The sequence below is a fragment of the Lithobates pipiens genome, unplaced genomic scaffold, assembly GCF_037356315.1.
Source record: "Lithobates pipiens isolate NorthernLeopardFrog02 unplaced genomic scaffold, aLitPip1_a1.2 Scaffold_16, whole genome shotgun sequence".
In the NCBI taxonomy this organism is placed as follows: Eukaryota; Metazoa; Chordata; class Amphibia; order Anura; family Ranidae; genus Lithobates; species Lithobates pipiens.
This window is the reverse complement of record NW_027507748.1, coordinates 246,113,167-246,127,981: the sequence shown is the minus strand read 5'-3', so window position 1 is coordinate 246,127,981 and position 14,815 is coordinate 246,113,167.

Genomic DNA, 14,815 nt, shown 5'->3' with positions numbered 1-14,815 from the left:
TAATGGCCAGATTATTATTTTTTTTTTTCTCAAAATTTTTTTTTGATATTGGTTTAGTCGTCTATTTTATTTTTATTTTTGTTCAGGTGGAAAAATTAGTATGTTTAGTCCACCTGAAAGGGGGGTAATTGAGGTTGCCCTCAGTTAAGCAGTTGGAAACCATTCTAAGCGGCTGTAGACTGTCATGGTTATGCAGTGATCTTCCTGTTTGCTTACCTCCCCTCATGTGTTCAGACTAAGAGGCCAGCCACTTCCACCTGGTGGTTTTTATAATCACTCTTCTAAGCATGGCTCCACCCCAGGCCCTATCAGGGAACCTTGTATTAACCTGTGCACTGCAAGCCAACAGGGCTGATCAACCATTGTGTATTCCTTTGTGTGTTAGCTTCTTGTTACCTGCCGTGTGCTCTGCTGTTATTCCGTTACCGACTTTGGCGTGTCCTTGACTATCCCTGTTTGCCTGTGATCCTGACCTTTTGGCGTGTCCCTGACTATTCCTGTCTGCTTGTGGTCCCGACCTTGGCTTTGTCCCTCACCATCCCTATCCTCCTGTTGCCTACTGTGGGTGTGAGCTGGGGGACCCTGGGGGTCACGACCTGAGGCCAGTTGCAGCCAAGTCCATCCTCACCACTCGAGGCTCTGGTGAACACCTGCTGGCTCTTAGACTCCGCGCCCCAGGGAATCTTACGCTCTAACCCCGGTGAGATCCATCTTGGTGTTCTGGCGGCCCTGACTTCCTATCACCTTGACCCCCATCCGCAGCAGTCAGCCGTAGGGTCCACAACCTTGCGGTGCACTCCTAATTCCTACGGTGTGCATCTGTCACCTGGCCTCAAGGTGACCTGACAGTTTGATCAGCCATGGACCCAGCTGATGTGCCGCTACCCGCAGATGATCCATTGCAGGGCTTAGTTCGTAGACTTAAGACCCAAGAATCGCATCAGACCCAGGCGATGCAATTCCTTCAGGATTTGGCATCCCGTGTTGAACAGGTTCAGGCCTCATTAGGACCCTCAGTTCAACAACCTCAACCGCTATCTGCCGCTGCACCTATCGCATCAGTCACAGCCACACATTCATTACAACTACTAGCTCCGTCCCGTTTCTCTTGGGACTCCAAGGCCTGCAGGGGCTTCCTCAGCCAATGCACCATTCATTTTGAGCTCCAGCCTCAAAACTTCCTGTCCGATCGGGCGAAAGTAGCATATATTATATCCCCCCTGTCTGGCGAGGCGCTAGCTTGGGCTGCCCCTCTGTGGGAACTGAATGATCCAGTGGTTTCTAGCCTGTCTGATTTCTTGAAACTTTTTCGTAATATCTTCGAGGAACCGGGTCGTGTCTCCTCAGCGGCTAGCGCTCTTTTACGTCTCCGTCAAGAGTCCGCTTCTGTGGGACAGTATGCTCTTCAGTTCCGTATCCTCACAGCTGAATTGAGCTGGAATAATGAGGCCCTAGTTGCAACCTTTTTACATGGCCTCTCTGATAGAGTGAAGGATGAATTAGCAGGAAAATCCCTTCCTGCTGATCTGGACAGTGTCATCACCTTGTGTAACCAGATCGATATTCGCTTTCAGGAGAGGGCCCTGGAAAAAAGACGCCAGCACTCCCCGTTCTTTAGGCAGCCTGAGCCCCCAGTCCCTTCTCTTCGATCTGAGGAGCAACCCCTGCCTGCTGAGGAACCTATGCAGTTAGGCCGGACAAAGTTATCTCCCGAAGAACGTGCTAGGCGCAGAACTCTGGGCCTATGCCTCTATTGTGGGGCCAAAGGTTATTTCCGTGACACTTGCTCTCTTCGTCCGGAAAAACGCTCAGGGCTAATACATCTGGAAGGTGGAGTATTAGACCCTGAAATATCACCTTCACCTTCTCGTCTTCTCCTTTCTGTGTTGCTTCATGTCAGTGCTTCCTCTCGTTCAGTCTCAGCACATCAGGATTCCGGAGCCGCTGCCAATTTCATGGATTGGGAAACTGCATCCTCCATGAGACTTACCCTTTTGCCCCTTACAACGCCATTGGTGGTCTTGGTGATTGATGGCACTGTTCTCCCAGGGGGCCCTATCCGCTTCCAGACCCTTCCTGTTAAGATGTCAGTAGGGACACTCCACCAGGAGTGGATATCCTTCCTTGTCTTACCTAAGGCTTCCTCTCCTATCATATTAGGTCTTCCTTGGTTACGGCTCCATTCTCCACACGTTGACTGGTCTGCTGGACAGATCCTGGCTTGGGGTTCCTCCTGTTCCTCTTCCTGCCTACTCAAGGGTACCCCAAAAGAGAAACTTCCTGTCGCCACCATCCCAGTATCTTCTGCTCTTCCCGCTGTATATAGCGATCTCTGGGATGTGTCCTGCAATAGACGGACTGGTGCACTCTAGGGGTCATGTGGTACTCTGGATGAGGGGCCCACCTGTGAACCTGAGTCGATCTTTCACTCCAGTTTGCATGGCCATTTACCTTTGCCTGTCCCTAATCTCCTTTGGACGCACAGCCAGGCTAACTTGTCTGCAAGTTCCAGAGTTGCTATGCCCTGTGATGCGATTGAAATGGTCGCTACACCTGACAATACTATTCAGTTGGCCTCTGCACCAGTTATGCCAGTCAAGCCCATGCCCAATGAGGTTCCTGCTTCTTGTTCAGGACCTTCTGTAACCTGGCCTCACCCTACTGCTACTATGTCCGTTCAAACCCATTTAAGAGGCTCAATCCATCCTTTGGATAGACTGCCTCATTCGGCCAGGTGGTGTTTTCAATCTTTTTCTCAGGGCTCTCTGCATTCTGTTTGTGTTTCAGCTATCCAGCTTGACTCTTGTGACATGTCACCTTCTAACCAACCTGACCTCAGGCATCCATTGACCCCTGCCCAGTCTGGTGGTCCTGTGCTGGATGTCCAGCTCCTCTTTTTTTTTTGCAAATCTGTTTATTGAGCTTTAGACAGTAAACAAGCAATAAGCAAACCAAAAAAAAAAAACACATACATTGGTCACGACAAGAGTTATAGGCGTGGCGTGTACAGAGTTATAATATAAGGCAGTTCGTTATATAAAATATGTCGGAGAATTTAAGGCATCTCAACGGCCACAGAGAGCCGTCACCATGTGCAGCAGGACAGCCTGGAACTAAAACATGCTACTCAGATATACGACATTTTCACTGGTGCAGATTCCTATTCATTAACAGAAGATAACGTGTTAAGTAGGCTGCGGGTCTGAGGCTGTGGAGACGTCTGCCAGCCAGTTGGACCAGACCTTGTCATATTTTTTTAATTTTAAGTCCTACCCCCCATGCACGTAGCGTGGTGTGCATGGAGGGGGTCAGCGGGTATGGGGCTTTTGGGCCACGATAAAGTAAAAATTTTAGCGCTTTCAGTGACTTCACCACCGCCGCCTCAACCAAGGTGGCAGGGTTTGTCCTATCAGGAGTGAGCCACCAAGCCGCAGTAACCAGCTGGGTGGCTAGAAAATATTTGTACAGGTCAGGGCACGCCAGTCCTCCCTGGGAGGACGAACGCGTAAGTGTTGAACATCCATACCTGGGGGACTGGTTTCCCCAGATAAAGGAGGTGAAGAGGCTATGCAGTCGGGAGAAAAAGGATTTAGGAATCCATTGTGGAGATTGGCAAAGTAGGTAGATAAATTTGGGTAGGATTTTCATTTTTATCAGGTTTATCCGCCCTAGCAATGATAGGGGTAGTGACTCCCATGCCTTCAGTCTCAGCCGTGTCTCCTGAACCACTGGGGATAGATTCAGGGGTAAGAAGTCCGAAGCCTGCTTCGAGACCACCACCCCAAGGTACCTGAAGCTCTCCACCCACTGTAGGGGTATATCGGGGGGGGGGGGGGGGGGAGGTGTCGCGAGCTGCTGGGTCTATAGGGAACAGAAGCGACTTTGACCAGTTAACCTTAAGGCCTGTGATCGTGGAGAATGAGTTCAGAATTTGTAATGCCCCTCTGAGTGAGGAGTCCGCGTCGTTAAGGAAGAGAAGGAGGTCGTCCGCATAGAGGGCGACCCTCTCCTTCGGCCAGCCAACACGCAGGCCCCTAATGTGCAGGGAGGTACATAAGGCCTCCGCCAGTGGTTCCATTGCGATGGCGAACAGGGCCGGAGAAAGAGGGCAGCCCTGACGCATGCCCCTGGACAGAGGGAAGGACCGTGAGAGACCCCCCCAACTTGATGGCTGACGTGGGGTGCTTGTAGAGCGTCTGTAGCCACGTAATAAATACCAAGGGGAAACCCATTCTGCAGAAGACCTCCCACAGAAAAGACCACTCTACAGTGTCGAAGGCCTTCTCTATGTCCAGGGAGGCCACCACCCGGGAACCCTCATTGAGGTGTTGTGCATGGATGTTGGTAAATAGGCATCGTAGGTTGATGTCAGTGGCTCTATTAGCCATTAAACCGGTTTGGTCCGTCTCTGTCACAGACGGCAGTAGGGGCTGTAGTCTCTTAGTGAGCAATTTGGTAAGAAGTTTGAAGTCCTCATTTAGGAGGGCGATAGGCCTATATGAGGCGCAGGATGTGGGGTCCTTAGGGGCTTTGTGGATTAGTATTATGTGTGCATGGCTCATGGAGGTGGGAAGGGTGCCCTCTGCTAGACAGTGAGTATAGAGCTGGGCCAGCTGGGGGGCAAGTAGGTCCCCGTGGGTTTTGTAGAACTCTATAGGGAGACCATCTGGACCTGGGGATTTTCCGGCGGGAAAGGAGCAAATAGCCCTCTGTACCTCCTCCGGGGTAATGGGTCTCACCAAATTTTCTCTCTCGCCGTCCGAGAGCCAGCCGAGTAGACATGTGCAAAAGGAAAAAATTTGTTTAGTTTCGTTTCGTTTTAATTCGTTAATTCATTATTTCGTTTAGTTATATTCGTTAACTTCCTTAAATTCATTTTCGGATTTTGTTTCGTTTTCTACCGAATTCGAAAAATCGGCCACATTCGAAAATATTTCAACCAAATTCGAAAATATTTCTACCGGATTCAAAATGATTTCAACATGATTCGACATTATTTCAACCGCATTCGAAATGATTTCAACATGATTCGACATTATTTCAACCACATTCGAAAATATTTTGTGACCCGACTTTAGGGCCATGTATCTCGGGGTCTCTTGGTGCTAGAAACTCCAAATTTGGATATGGTGTAGTGCTAGTACTATTGCTATAAGTGACCCCAAGATATGTGGCCCCAAAATCGGGTCACAAAATTTCATTCTCTGCTCTAATAACTAATAACATTTTACGACCCGAATTTGGGGCCACATATCTCGGGGTCACTTATAGCTAGAAACCCCAAAATTGGTATGCCAACACAATTATACTAGCACTACAACATATCCAAATTTGAAGTGTCTAGCACCAAGTGACCCCGAGATACATGGCCCTAAAGTCGGGTCACAAAATATTTTCGAATGCAGTTGAAATAATGTCGAATCATGTTAAAATCATTTCGAATGCAGTTGAAATAATGTCGAATCATGTTGAAATAATTTCGAATGCATTCGAACCACATTCGAAAATCCTTGTGACCCAACTTTAGGGCCATGTATCTCGGGGTCACTTGGTGCTAGAAACTCCAAATTTGGATATGTTGTAGTGCTAGTACTATTGTGTTTGCATACCAAATGATGTCCCTAAAGTCGGGTCACAAAATATTTTCGAATGCGGTTGAAATAATGTCGAATCATGTTGAAATCATTTTGAATGCAGTTGAAATAATGTCGAATCATGTTGAAATAATTTCGAATGCGGTTGAAATAATTTTGAATCATGTTGAATTCATTCGAATTCATTCGTTATATTTCTTTCGTATTCGTTGTAATTTTTTATTTTTTTATTCGGACATTCGGATGCATCCGAATGTCCGAAAGATGCAAAATTCGGCCGAATTTTGATTCGTTACGAAACGAATTGCACAAGCCTACAGCCGAGTGCCAGGGGGTCCAGCCAAGGCGCCAGGTCCTGTGGCCTGAGATCCGAGGGCAGTACGGAGGTGTAAAGGGAACTATAGTATTGCCGAAACACGTCCAATATGTCCGGGAAAGAGGAGACCGATTCACCTGAAGGGGACACCACACTAGGTATCACCGTCCGGGGCAGGTCGTGTTGAGCTAACAGTGCCAGGAGGCGACCGTTCCGGTCCCCCTGTTCGAAAAATCTTTGCTTGTTGCGGTAAAGATCCAGTCTGGTAAGTTCTGTGAGGTGGAGGTGTAATTCTCGTTTCGCCGCATTAAGGGCTTCAAAACTAGAGTCGGTGGGGTCAGCTGTGTAGGCCTCAGTCTGGGTATCTACCTTGCTCTGTAACTCAGTCGTCCCCTCCCGCTCCTCCGGCATAACAGCCAAGCGGCTTTTAGCCACATCGGTTGTTATGGCTGGATAGCCAATCACCTGCTGAAAAAAACGGTACCGGGATGATGCCTGCAGGTGCGGGCATCATCCCGGTATACCCCCCGGAAGCCAAGTACGCACATCTGCGTCCGCTCGGCGGGAAGGGGTTAATGTTGCAGTCTCATAGTCTGCGCCGAACATCAGTGAAGGTCTACCATTTTCTCTGTAGGTCCGGGGAGAAATCGGGGAACAGCATGATACGTGCATTACCATATTGCAGATTCGGAAGCTTCCTGGCCTCAGCGAGTATACGATCTTGATCTCGGTAGTTGAGGAAACGTACCAGGAAGGCACGTGGGGGTGCACCCGAGATAGGTCGACCCATCAGAACCCGATGAGCACGTTCTGCCACATACGTAGGGGGGACATCAGTCAGTCCCAGTAAATCTTTGAAGAAGGCTTCTGCAAAGTCAGCCGGGTGGTCTCCCTCCGATCCCTCAGGAAGGCCCAGTACCCAAACATTGTTACGTCGCATTCGGTTTTCAGCATCATCTGACTTCTCCACTAACGCTTTAATTGTGTTTTGCATGTCAGTGAGTTGGTCGGCATGTTGTCCCGTTCGATCCTCCACCTCCGAGATCCGGTGTTCAGATTCTAAGAGACGCCCCCGTATTTTATCCAGATAATTACGGATAAGGTTGCGCTCCTCTGCCAGATGATCGATCCGTACCAATAGAGATGTCCTGCTACTTTCGATTGCTGCTAAGATCATGTTGGTGTCACCTGTGGGAGGCTGGGGTGAGGAGGATGTGGAAATGTCAGCTGGGGAACTGTCTTCCATGTAAACCAACAAGGCCTGCAGTTTCTGGAGTAAGGCGGGGCTGCAGCCTGTGTCCTGAGCTGTTGCTTAGTTTTTGGTGGCTTCTTTGAAGGCATCAGATGGCTCCCTGACCGGAGTGAAGCAAGAGACAGGGACTGCGGAGACAGGCGGGCCAGCAGTTGGTGTTATTGCGTAGTAATATGGCCGCTATGTGCAATGCTGGTGGTGCGGACAGTTTTCTGGTGACTCAAAAAATAGGCAGAGCCTCGGTTGTAGAGGTTGCGGGTGGCAGTTCAGCCGGGGGGGCAGCTCAGGTGGCAGTGAGCTACAAGAGGAGGAGTCAGGGGGACCAAGATTGTGCACTGTATGGCTGGGTGGAGCAAGATGGACACTACACGTGGCACCGGAGCCAGGGAGTAGGGCCACGTGTATGCCTGTAAATGGAGGCTGATGCCCTGCACTGTGGGCAGGCCAAGGTGTCCTTAGAAGGGCTCTGGAGCAGGTGCAGAGGAGGCAGGAGATCTCCCGGGTGTAGCAAGATGGCCACCAAGCACCCGGCTGGAGCTACAGAACACTGTGCAGGAGAGCCACAGCACGGGCTGCGGGAAGCGATCGGCCAGTAGAGGGGTTATGCCACTGAGGGAGGCTGAGAACAGGCTCAGGGTGTTCAGGAGGCTAGTAGTAGATTGCAAGGCCGCAGCCGGGTGTACCAAGATGGCCGCCGCACTGGGAGCAGGGCCTAAGCCTAGGCCCAGCAACACACTGGTCATAGCAGGAGAATGGAGGGCTGGCAGGGCGGCCGAGGGTGTCAGCGACTGTGTCCCTGTAGCAGATGCTGGTCGCGGTGGCTGCCCGGCGGCCGGCGGCGCAGGAAAGTGCGGCAGGCTGTAGGCTTCACTAGGCCGCACTAGGCCGCACCAGGCCACGGCCTCGACGGACGGCACCGGGGGTCCCACGGACCCCCACGCCCCACCGGAGATGCAAGGAAGCCGGCTGGAGGACGAGGGGGGTCCCTTACCTCACCGCTGGTCCAGGAGACGATCGTTCTGCAGTGCACAGGCCAGGAAGATGGCGGCAGCCACAAGCGCGCAGGCTCCCAGCCGATCGCGGGCCAGAATCCACACAATGGACCCACAGACTGCAGCAGGCAATGGAAGAGAGCAAGGAGGTAGGTTCTCTGGCCGTTTTAGGTCTGTGTATGCGAAGGATGGCAAAGGATTGAGCCTAGGATGTTTGGAGCTCTCCACTTAGACGTTCACATCAGGACACGCCCCCCTTCCAGCTCCTCTTTAAGGGGGGACCCTGCTCAGACTCCTGATCTTCTCATGCCCTTACCCATTCCTAAAAAGCCTTTAGTCCTACAAGTCCTCTCGTCCTCTCCCTACCTAACCCTCTCCCTCGGTCTCTGAGGATAATCTAAAATACGAGGTTAGTCAAGTTTTGGATTCCCGGCTCCGTAAAGGCATTCTTCAGTACCTCGTACATTGGAAAGGGTTGGGCCCTGAGGAGAGGTCTTGGATCCACACATCTGAGGTCTTTGCTCCTCACCTGTTGGAGTTTCCCTTTAAGCCTGGACCCAGGCGGGGGAGGGGGAGGCCTCGTAAGAGGGAGGGTACTGTCATGGTTATACAGTGATCTTCCTGTTTGCTTACCTCCCCTCATGTGTTCAGACTAAGAGGCCAGCCACTTCCACCTGGTGGTTTTTATAATCTCTCCTCTAAGCATGGCTCCACCCCAGGCCCTATCAGGGAACCTTATATTAACCTGTGCACTGCAAGCCAACAGGGCTGATCAACCATTGTGTATTCCTTTGTGTGTTAGCTTCCTGTTACCTGCTGTGTGCTCTGCTGTTATTCCGTTACCGACTTTGGCGTGTCCTTGACTATCCCTGTTTGCCTGTGATCCTGCCTTTTTGGCGTGTCCCTGACTATTCCTGTCTGCTTGTGGTCCCGACCTTGGCTTTGTCCCTCACCATCCCTATCCTCCTGTTGCCTACTGTGGGTGTGAGCTGGGGACCCTGGGGGTCGCAACCTGGAGCCAGTTGCAGCCAAGTCCATCCTCACCACTCGAGGCTCTGTTGAACACCTGCTGGCTCTTAGACTCTGCGCCCCAGGGAATCTTACGCTCTAACCCTGGTGGGATCCATCTTGGTGTTCTGGCGGCCCTGCCTTCCTATCATCTTGACCCCCGTCCGCAGCAGTCAGCCGTAGAGTCCACAACCTTGCACTCCTAATCCCTACAGTGTGCATCTGTCACCTGGTCTCAAGGTGACCTGACAGAGCCTTGTGTTTTTTTTTCTTTCATTCAGGTGGAAAAGAGTTCCAAAAGTTTTAGGCTTTGTCCACCTGAAAGGGGGTAGTGCATACATTGTAGAGATACAGAAATGCATTGTCTTTTTAGCTTTTAAATTGAGAATTTTTAAGAGGTAACACTGACGTTCAGTTTTAAACATTTTTGATCATACCATGGGGATCCATTTTACAGTGGGTTCAGCCTAAAGAGGTCATAGTTGTTTAGATAGTTTGGTCAGAGTTGCAGAAGCCAGGAATACTAAGGTCCTGGGTTCCAAGGAGGGAACTATAAGTAAACATGGCAAGCAAGCAGATATTGTGGATAAGAATTTGATACTGCTCTTGTTTTTCACTTCCAGAATCCTGGTGGAGCGAGAACTGGAGAGGCTTCTGGAACATGGATGACAGATGATCATCTGGTTGGCAGTTTGTCTGTGCCACACCACACCACAAATTTGTTCTGATAAACATCAGGAGAGGAAAAAAAAACTGAAAGATTCAGATTAATACTTGTTTTTTTCTTATGGACAATGTGGTGCAAATGCTGAATCTGAAACAACAGAACTTGTGAAATATTTTTGCTGAAGTCTCTCCTGATGAATGCAAACATGTTATTGATACATGTGCAATGGGTTGGAGGTTGGGGTCCTTCCCAATATATTCCTTATATGACACATTCAATCCGTCAGAACATGAAAATATAAAATATGTGTTTTTTTATTGGAAGGAGGAATTGAAAGAAGGAAGGTTTTAATATATGACGTGTATTGATGTAACGGAGTTAATATGGTGCAGATACCCAGGAGGTAGGTTGGCACTTATACGTAATAAGGTGTCCGTGGGCCAGACTAGATGTCGGTCAGTTGAGACATCAATGGGGTGAAAATTTCCTTGTATGGGGGAGATACGCATTGTTGATGTCTCACCTGAGGGGTCGAAACCCTGCACAGATAATGCTAGTGAATACACACGGGAACATGCTCTGTTAAATAAAGGGAACAAACGCTGGCTACCAGGGTACCGTATGACTTCACCACATGGCGCTACAACATCTCACGGTGGTTGATAAAAACACACCCTATATGTGCTGAGTATACACTGAATCAAATGCGGTCATTGTACCAGTGACTTACTCCCAGAGAATGAGGTCCATGCAGGATGCTTATTTCTGAGGAGTAACCCGAAAGAGGAGGGATGTATTCAGCACTATATTGGGGGGGGGGGCAATAGCTGGGATGGGTGTTGTTAATGGAGTGGACATCAGCCTCCTGAGGAACAAACTCACAGCCATAGCTTCAGAGAAGGAGCGTGACTTTGTTACCCCGAGAGATTGGTGGCATCCTTGATAACATTCGACGAAGTCACAGAAACACTCAGGTTAGAGTGGCTCCAGATTTTGTCAACCATGTTGAGAGGTTGGTAGAGAGTGTGATGGTACAGGACAGAAATCTGTCATTGGCTCTGGCGTACATGCCGTGGCAGGCGGAGATATCAGCCAACATCAAGCTGATTGTACCGTCTCTGTATTAGGGGCAGTGGCCTGATGAGTTAGCATCACCGCTCAGTAAGATTTTGCCAAAACACGTTGCTTACTCTAATCCAAAGTAGTGGTCGAATGCCTGTATGGGCTGTACTAAGTTGGATTGTGAAAGGTGTTATGCTGTATGTTCCCATATACAGAAGTGCAGACTCGGTCTGTATATTTGGTGACATCAATGGGCTTACTGACTGGGGATTCTATCTTGTTGCATTTGAGGCTATATCACACATGCGATCAGAGAAGATAAAAGCTGGAGGCAGGTTGATATTTCCCTCTGCCGGAAGCATGACCATGATGTCCTTTGTATGCCAGCTCAATACATGGGGATGAACGAATAATGTTGGGAAGTTATTTCTCTCTGTGTTCTGGATGGAGAGATCATTGCTGGGAAGGAGGCACCTGGGTATTATTTAGGACATAGGCGAGTTTGTTTCTTTGTCCTAAAGAATACCGGTGTAGTGTTAGTCATGGAACTAGAGGGTTCCTTGAACCTAACCATAGGTAGAGGTACATGGTATACCATGGGCATGATCTCTGAAATTCAGGCACAGGGGTGGAATTGTGTGGGTTTGGTCATTGTTGTAAATTTATATGTGTAGTTAAGCGATATTTATCTAGAAGGGTCTTCCATTTCTCTATGCAAGTTGAGGGACGATTTTACGGTAAGGTCTCTGTGTACAAGTTAGAGACTTTGCGGTCAAGTCAGAGCCCTGCAATACCGTTGTGAGCAAGCCTGCCAAATCCCGACCCGTATTTACAGTAAAGGGTTATAGGAGGTTGAGAGCGGGGTGCGTAATACATATATATGTATATATTATGGTAATAAGTTGATTTATTTTTGTGGTAGAGTGTGGCCTATGGGTATTGTAGGCTAGTAATATGGGCAAGAAAGGCCCTCCTCAGGACTCGGTATTTGAAAGCTGGTTGATATGTTACTCTGAATGTGTGCTGGTGAATGGTGAATGAATGCACACCCCTTGCCTGTACTGCCATCCTGAGGACACCGAAGATCCAGAATGGGGACATAGAAGCTGTCGCTGAAGAATGATGGTGGTGTGTCACTCAGTGGCAAAGCGGCACGTGTTGAAAAGCAGCACATGGTAAAACAATTATAGACTGCTCCATAGGACTTGTTTTTGCACATGTTGAAAAAAACAACACGGTAAGACCATTATGGACTGTTCCACGGGAGCTGTTTCTGAAGCACATGTTGAAAACCACAACACGTTACACAGCTAAGGACTGTTCCATAGGTACTTGTTTGGAAACACATGTTGGGGAGCCACACACGTTAAGACAATTATGGACTGTTTGATAGGAGCCATGTCTGAAGAAGGGTGGTATGCGCCTTTCAGGTGCAAAGCGGCGTATATGTTTGATTGAATTCATATAATACTTATGGTATTTGTTCATGACTGAGATAGTCACTTACGCTCAGTTGAATGAAGCACATGAAAGCTTTGTAATTAGAAGAACAATAGTTTGGCTCAGACCCACCTGCTGTGATAGGTGTGATTGCAGGCTTAAAAGGGAATAAGATCTAGCTAGACGTCTCATCGTTAATAGAGACACTGATCATAGTGGACAATACAGCATGCTTCCTGAAGAATGGGCATACATGTGAAGGATTACCTCTTGCCGAAATCTATTGGATGGAAGGCAAATGGGGGTGGCTACGAGTGGGCGTGTATGTTTGAATGAAAAGGCTCACACATAGACAAGGCTGTCTCTCTGTTTGCTGAAAGAGCTTGCCATGTGCTTCTGCTGACAGGATGATTCGGCCTAATCTGGGTGATGGCTCCGGCCTAAACCTCATGGTGAAGGCCCTCTCCTGGTTTGAGCCTAGCCGATGCAGCAAAGCCTCACGGAGGACCGTGTGATAAGTATCTTTCATATTCTTGTATTATATGTTCTGATTGTAAGCTCTGTGATATTGTAATGTCTTTTTTAATACTTTATGTTAGCTTTCCTAATTTCTTGGGAAATAAATAAGATAGTGTTTTACTAGCAGCAATGTGTGTGTTTTCATAAGTAACTTTATATCAGTGTGCCTAGTAGGGTTTTATAAACTAGATAACTATGGGAAGAGACAAGTTAATAATAGTTTGTAGAGTACACACGTCCTTCACTATTTATATTAAATGCTCGAAGTTGATCTAAATCCAATCACCAAATTGTTATATAATCTTAATATATTTTAAACAATTTGTAAAACAGCAGCTTTTATTAGAAGAATATCTTGTGATTTTCTCATGAAGGTCTTTGTTCAGGTACCCCAATTATTAGGTTACAAAACTCTGCACTTGTCTCCCAATAGTTCTGTATCTTACACACTCTCCCAATGAAGACCACAAGCTGCTGTGCTGACACACATTGCACAGGCGTGTTCCACTGTTGTCTCCATCAGGAAACTTGCCTGGGGAAATGCCATGCAGCTTTCATCACAGTGCACGTTGGCTCAAACTTGTCTTGCATAGACACAGTCACACAAAGTTGGTTGGAAATACCGAACGTCAAGAACGCGGTGGCGTACAATGCATACGATGAGCCAAAAAAAATTAGGTTCAATAGCCAGTGCTGCTCTTCTGCTGGATTCTGAGCATGCGTGGCACTTTGTGCACTGGAATTGTGTACACATGATCGGAATTTCCGACAATGTTTTTTTTGTTGGAAAATTTGAGCTACAGATCTCAAATTTTGTGTGATGGAAATTCCAATGGAAATTGTCCGATGGAGCCTACACATAGTCGGAATTTCCGACAAAAAGCTCCCATCGAACATTTTTTCTGAAAATCCCACCATGTGTACGAGGTATATCTGTTCTCCCACAGTACACAGAACATGGAAATGCAATTATTTTAGTAAATATAAACTGCTAAATACCTTTTCTCATCAGTGGTATAAAGCAGTCTAATGACTTGTATGAGTCTCTGCTTAAAGCTTGTTGGAGGAGTTTTCATTCTCCCCTGATCCTCTGTCTGGACAGTTCTGATTGGCCCTGCGATGATCACATGCACTCTTCCAAGAAAAAAAAAAAAACCTCTCTAGCAATACACACTAAACTGAGCTGCGTTCTGTCACGAGGTGGACTGGAGTGAGTTAAAGAAGAGGAGGATCCGAGAGACCGGATCAAACAGCCTTCATACACAATGCAGAGGATTAACTCCTTAGGTTCCACAGAAAGCATAACAAGCATGCTTTACTGCATATACAGACTGATTTTACTGTTATGGGTTTAGTAACACTTTAAGCAAACTAAATGTAGTTCTGTTAGGACTTATGTTTACTTTCAAAGGAACCTGTGGTCAGCAGAGTGAGCTGAGATGCTGAGAGCTCCAGCTTGAGCAACTTCAGTCCTTCTGCTACAGTACCTGCAGCTACAGAATATGTAAATGCTTGAAGCTTCATAGATGTCTACAAGTCTAAGTCTCCATATTATATCAATACTATTTTCTACCTAGGTTGAGATGTAACTTTACCATGCAATTATATGTTGATCAATAACACAATTGTGGAGTTTTTAATTTTGTTTGTTGTGCATTATACATTTGTATATTGGTATGTTCAGAGATGTGGTGTGCAGCAACCAACAGGGAAAAAGGATATATTAGTCTTTACCAGGTTTTTCAATCTGCTTATAGCAAATTCTTGACTAGTTGCATACCAGAAAAAAAAACAACCAAATAAATTGCATAGGCTTTACTTTTTACAACTAACAATAAGCCAATCTAATATATAGGGCCTGATTTACTAGTACATACCCGAGAAAAGGAGGACCAGGGCCACTCTGGGCAAAACTAACTGCACAGTGGAGGTATGACAAGTTTGTTATAAAAAAACAAAAAAAAA